Source organism: Belonocnema kinseyi, chromosome 10 (genome assembly GCF_010883055.1).
Source record: "Belonocnema kinseyi isolate 2016_QV_RU_SX_M_011 chromosome 10, B_treatae_v1, whole genome shotgun sequence".
In the NCBI taxonomy this organism is placed as follows: domain Eukaryota; kingdom Metazoa; phylum Arthropoda; class Insecta; order Hymenoptera; family Cynipidae; genus Belonocnema; species Belonocnema kinseyi.
Window position 1 is genome coordinate 4,945,514 of NC_046666.1, and position 7,409 is coordinate 4,952,922.

A 7,409-nucleotide genomic window follows, 5' to 3' on the forward strand; every position below is an offset into this window, starting at 1 on the left:
TCACGATTAGGAATCACATCCGATCACATCCGATTCACATCCGATTAGGAATGTTATAAATTTCACTTTTCGACAAAATTTTAATTCATCGTAATTTATTCCTAATAACTTAGACATTTTAGAATATTTCGCGACAACGTGTTAAAATATTCAGTCGAATTTAAAATGACTTTTTCTTTTCGATAAAACTTTTCGCGACAGTTTATACAATCATTGTACTTTTAATTATATAACTCTTACGCTTGTGTTTATGCGCGATTAGCGCAAATTTCATCACTGTTAAAAACTATTCGGACAATTCGTCTGACAATCTGACACTCTTCTCAGATGAAGCATCTCCACGGGCTAACGATAACGAGGTCGAGGTCGTTTGCGCGCTGCTAACCTAATTCAAAGTTCCTAAATTTAATAAAAGCGACCCTATATCATTTTTTTTGCATACTCAATTCTAGTTTTCTAAACGCCAGGATCATATCCGAGAGAACTGAAGCCCACCATCTCATCGCTAACTTAGATGTAGAGATCCTTCCACACATAAAGGATTTAATCACAAATCTACCGGTCGACGCGTACTCGCAATTAAAAAAGAGGTTAATACAAACCTTTTCAGCATCAAAAGAAGAGAGGACGTGATTGTTTTTGAGAGGCGAGGTGGCCACCGATGGTAAACCCTCCCTGGTCTTAGCGAGACTCCGACCACTCAACGAAAATTTTTCGGACGATCTACTGCGAACTATCTTTCTTAAAGCTTAACCGCACATGTTAGGGCTATTCTCGCTATGTCTTTTCAAGACAATCTGCAAAGGTTAGCTTAAAAAGCAGATAGAATTACAGAGGCACTCGGTTCCAACAGTTTAAACGTTTCGTCAATCGCGAATACCAAGAACAGCAAAAACGCAAATAATAACAATTCAACTGAATTGCAGGAGTTAGCACGACAAGTCTCAGCTCTATCAAAAAGAGTCTACGAGAATAAGAAGTTTAAACCACGGTCCGGTAGAGAACCCCGTTCGGAAAACCGTTACGGACCAAGACACTGGCAAATATCTACATCGCGATCGGGCAACCATCGCCCTGACTCAGGCGAATTTCACACTAACAAATTTTGTTATTTTCATCAACGTTTCGAGAAAGACGCGCATAATTGCAGACAACCGTGTAGGTGGCGAAATCCAAGCATCCAGGGAAACGATTCAAACGCGTTCGAATAGAGTCGATCGAACCCAGCGTTGTGTCCAAACGCCTTCACATAAAAGATGCCACATCTGGCCTAGTTTTTCTAATCGACGCGGGATCCGACGTTTCACTAGTTCCAACTAAATTTATAAACTCGAATCGCATAAAGAAAAATGAACTTGCACTTTTCGTGGCAAACAACACGCCCGTAAAAACGCACGGAACCTGTTCGCTTAGACTTGACCTCGGACTACGAAGGCTAATGCCTGCCTGCTCTATCCGATTTCGAATTTGAAAACAAGAGGATTCATTAAAAGTGCAACTTTGTTCAGTTTAAACCTTTTAGATCAAAATAATCAATTTGCAAGAATACTTTTGGAATTCCCAGAACTAACATCCAGCAAACTAAGCGCCGGCCCACTGTTGGATAATGTGCAATACCATATTATAACGAGGGGTCCTCCTCTTTTCCAACGCGCGCGTCGTTAAAATCCAGAAAAACTCGCAACAGCTGAAAAGATAATTTTCGAGGACATGAAAAACGGATTCTGTAGACCTTCTAATAGCCCGTGGGCGAGCCCTATAACCATGGTTACGAAAAAAACTGGTGAATGGCGGGTCTGTGGCGATTATCGCCGGCTCAACGCTATCACCGTGCCGTATAAATACCCGGTACCTTACATTTTCGATTTCACAACCATTAGGAGAAACAAACGGATTTTTTTGAAGTTAGACCTTTTTCAAGCTTACCACCAGTTACCAATGGCGGCCGAGGACATTCAAAAGACCGCCGCTATCACACCCTTTGTGTTGTTTGAATACACTCGCATGACTTTTGGGCTCCGAAATGCCGGCCAAACTTTCCAGCGATATATTAATTCTGCCAACGGCGACCTGGATTACGCTTTTGTCTATATCGATGATATTGTCGTAGCTTCTAAAAACGCAGAGGAGCACGAGTGTCACCTCAGACAAATATTCGAAAGACTAAAAAATCATTCGTTAAAACTCAATTTAGCCAAGTGTAAATTTGGCCTAGCCGAAATCGAATTTCTCGGGTATACTGTAAATTCAGAAGCTTGCACACCAACCGCAGAAAAGTTAAAGGACATCCTGAACTATCCTGAACCACAAACGATCGTTCAACTACGTGGATTCCTCGGGATAATGAATTTTTATAGGCGCTCATTACCACACGCCGCCGAGGCACACGCCCAATTGGACGAATATATCCGCGATTCAAAAAAGAACGATAACAGACCGGTAAACTGGTACGGAAAATTAGAAGCCGCTTTTGAAAAGGCTAAAAAATATTTGGCTAATGCTATCATTCTGGTGCACCCGTCGCACAAGGCAGAAACGCGTTTGGTTTCAGACGCATACATCTGTGGGATGGGAGCTATGCTAGAACAGAGAGTGAAGGGAATTTGGAAACCCCTCGCATTTTTTTCTAAAAAATTCAGCCCAGCACAACGAGCTTTTTTAGGAAAAGAATCTTCGACCTATTTCACAGGCAAGCTCACCCGGGAGCTAAAATAACTTCGTGGGTTATCGCAAAAAGTACTTCCGGCCACGCATGAGACACGATATTACTGATTGGTGCAAATAATGCATGCTATGCCAACAATCAAAAATATCACGACACAATGTCACGGTTCCAGATCACTTTACCGCCCCGCATAAACGTTTTGAACACGTACACATTGACATAGTCGGACCCTTGCCTGATAGTGATGTTTATCGTTATTTGTTAACCATGCTAGATAGATTTTCGCGCTGGCCCGAAGACATTCCAATCAAAAACTTGGACGCTAATACGGTAGCGCAGGCATTCTTTAGCAATTGGGTATCTACATTCGGAGCACCCGAAACTCTTACAACCGACCAAGGTATGCAATTCGAATCGCAAATTTTCTCTGCACTCATAAAGCTCATCGGGTGTCATAAAGTACACACTACGGCCTACCATCCCGCTTCAAACGGCATGGTAGAACGATGGCATAGATCTCTTAAAGCCTCAATAATGTTTCACGTCCATAGAGATTGGGCTAAGTCACTCCCAACAGTGTTACGAGGACTACGTACGAACGTACTCGACGTCGGTGAGTCGCCAGCGGAATTTCTATACGGAACAGTGTTGAGAATTCCCGGGGAATTTGTTCTGCCAGAGGAATTTAGCATGGATCCACAATTCTTCCTGGAAGAATTCCGTGAGTATATGCGAAAGTTCAAGCCGATATCGGTCGCGCATAAGCACAAGAAGAAACCGTTTCTATTTAAAGATCTAAAAACGTGTACACACGTATTTCTTCGCGATTTCGCACGAAAGTCCCTGGAGCGGCCTTACTTAGGTCCCTACAGGATCATAAATCGCTTAAGCGAAAAGGTTTACGAAATTAAAGTCGACGGAAAGCCTCGTCAAGTATCAATTGATAATTTAAAGCCAACACACTTCGTCCGCGGCTATACTGAGCCACAAGACGAAAAACCTTTCATCAGAGGGGCCGGCGGGCACCGTCGTACTAAATGTCAAAACCTGTTTCAAATAAAAAGAACGTAACCTTTAATGTATGAACTCACTTGGCTGCCTTTCGAAATATTTGTATTGTAAATATTGTATAAAATCGACCATGCCAGGCAACATCATTTGTGAACACAGTGTATAAATTCTTAAATTATCTTCAGGTAAATTTAACGACGAAAACTTGCATAATAACTAGCTAGCCACTATTGTAGGCCTACACAAAAATGTAAACAAAACTATAATTAGCATACTCTAGAAATAAGATAAAAGGTAAATAGCAAGTCGTAAATCGTATATATTATACTGATACTTGTTGCAAAAACATTGTACCAAACAAACATAGGGTATTTGTAAGAGCGATCACGAGAAACAAATAGGTTATCTAATTCATAGAAACCACGAATCAAGACTGATAGGTTTAATAATTTATATTTTAAATATTGTTATCTAATGTGTAATTAATTATCTTTGTAAATAAATTTTAAAAAAACGGGGGGAGTAGTGTGTGGAGTCACAATGTAGATTTTATGTACCGAGTTGACTATCCACTCTTTGACAAGTCGTGAGTCTTTTTCCAAGTCCCCCGCTCTGTTGACCATCATGGCGACGCTTACTGCTCTTGGCGGTGAGACGGTCTCAGACCACATTAGAGGTTAGACCTGCGCTCCGGCGCTCCGTGTTTCTCGTGACGCGCACACTGCTTGACTAACAGCTATGTTGGCTAACTGTGAAATAATAAAGACTGCTTCATACCTATTTTAAACTCGGTGTTCTTGTTCTGCCTGCCTACACATTCTGGCGCGAAACTCAGTGAACGAAGTTATGTTCGAGCAATTGATCAAGTGCGGAAGTGCATGTTCTCAATCAACAGCGTGAGATACGCGCTCCACAGGTCATCTGGCTAGAAACTAACTACCCGAGAGCGGGAAGCCTTCGTCAAGGTTTGCTAGAACAGAAGGGCGACTCGCTGTCACAGTGAGACTCAAGAAACATACAGAGATGATCGACTCGATGTCACTCCACCAAATAAGCACGACGACACAAAGCGGAATCTCTATTGCGGTAAGATGCAATATGGCGGGGATGGCATCCCGATATATTTGTAAGGAATCTATATGCATCATAAATCGGTAACGATTTTCCCTTCTATAACTGTAAGTACTCCTCTTCGTCAGTTTGACTCCAGTAGTCATCCCCACTCTCTATATTCTTAGCAACGCCATTTTGCATAGACCACTTGGTGACAGGCCGTATCCAGTGTCCGACATGTCTCGTCTGTGCGCGCAATGCACATTTCTTTGTTCCAATAAAGAAATTGACTATGACATATCTGTAGGGAATTTGAGAGATTCTCTAGTTATAGCTGATACACAAACTAACACAGACTTGTGACGGCGCATGGCGATTAGTCCGGAACCAAAAGTCATCATAAAACGCGCAAAAAGTTTTATACACGTACCCTTTAAATGCGTTCATTGAAATATATAAAACCATAGAGGGTACAGAACACTTAACTCGGTTTAAAATGATAATACGCGGATAAATCGCATTAACAGTGTTTAGAAATGAGAAAAAAGTCCGGAACAAAACTCATTTTACCAAAAAAAACTTTAAAAAAAAAACAGGAATTTTCAACTAAAAAAGGTAACTTTCAAACAAAAAAACGAAGAGGTAAATTTTCAGTTAAAAGAATTAATATTTTCAACCGAAACAAAATTATTAAACACGTTTCATAAGTTTTTAGGCGAAAAAACTCCACTTTCAATTGAAAAGGTGAATCTTCAATAAAAAATTACTTTGAACCAAATAGGTGAGTTTGTAACCAAGAACAATTCTTTTCCAATAAGGATGATTTTTCACCAAAATATATGAATTTTTAACTAAAAAACAAATTTTCAACCGAAAATGGGATAGTTATATATGATGAATCTTCAACCAAAAAGATGAATTTTCTGCAAAGAAAGTTGAATGTCAAACTAAAAACTTCTCAATCAAATGTCGTTTTGATATGTTTCTATTTCATTTTATCTTCTTCCTCATTTTAATCTAAAAAATTATCCATTTATTTTAAAATTTGGTTTGAAAGTCGCGCGCTTTTCAATCACTTCTGATTCCGGTTAAATCGCAGCCAATGAAAACTGGCGAAAGTACTCTTGAGTTATAAAATGAGATGTGTCGAAAGAATTTGTTCGGAAAAGTGTTCCGTATACACAGTCCCGAAACACAATTTTTTTCTTTGTAAACTATAATCCAATTCCAATTTATTTGAGCCTGATCGAGCCCGATTATGGAAAATTTACTTGATGCTGACATAAACAGAAATTAAGACTTTTCCAAATACATAGTGGTCTAAATAACCAAATTTTCTTATTTTGTAATCACTGGTATAAAAAACTACAATATGGCCAATTTGATTTCTTATCCTAATTCTACATACTAAAAGTTCCAATTCGTCCCATCACCAAAGAAAATTGGATTATAAAAAAGGTCCCAACTCAGGGAAGTCTAAATAATCAATTTTTTCAGGTAACTTTATTTAAAACCACCGATATCAAAAAGAAAAAAACTAAAGAAGAGCCAATTTTATTCCCTGTCTCTATTCTACATGACAAGATATTGAATTTAAGTCCTCTTCCAAAAAAGACAAACTAAAAGAAAAGCTTGTAGCATAGGGGTCTAAATAATCAAATGCTTTTCATTTTTCTTATTTTGAAACCACTAATATGAAAAAATGACAACTGTAACATTGAAACTTCTATTTCTTATCTCAATGTGACATGTCTAAAGCTTCAATTTCAGGTATTCTCGAACAACATCGGACTAAAACGAAAGTTTCGAGAAAGGAATCTTCTTATCTCTGAATTTCCTATTCCCAAGTATAACATTGTCAGCGTTTCGCACCAAATCCTTAAAAAGTCCAAAAATCGGCAAACACCTTGGAAGTGTCTCAAAAGAATTTTCAGGATTACTTGATGATACAAATATATCAATAGAGGCTAGAGGAAATAGGAAAGAGAATAGAGGATAGATAAAAGAGGATAGAGGATAGAGGATAGAGGATAGAGAAAAGTAGATAGAGGATAGAGGCTAGAGGGCAAAGGATAGATGATACATAATGGAGAATAGATGATAGACAATAGAGAAGAGAGAAAAGAGGAAACAGGATAGATTCTATGAGATAGAGGATAGAGAAAAGAGAGAAGTGGATAGAGGCTAGGAAATAGGAAGAAGAGAACAAAGGAAACAGGATAATGGCTATAAGATAAAGGATGAAGGATAGAGGATAGAGGACAGAGGGTAGACAAAAGAGACTAGAAGATAGAGAAAAGAGAAAAGTGGATAGAAGCTAGAGGATAGAAAAGAGAGGATCAAGGATAGAGGGTAGAGGATATATGATATAGGATAGTGGACATATGATATAGGATAGAGAATAGAGGATAGGGGCTAAAGGATGGAGTGTAGAGGATAAAGGATAGAGGATATCCGATAGAGAAAATAGGAAACAATGGGTTGGCCAACAATGCCGACCAATCCAGAGCTGGGGGAGCCAATGAAAATGGATTCAATGCGATGGATCAGCCGGATCTCGTGACCTTTGGGTGGACAAAGCGACTGAATCACGACTTGCTAAACTGCTACGATGCGAGTGTGGCCCGTGAACGGGGTTACATGGCACGGCTGCATGCTCTGTGGTGCGAGAAACACCCGG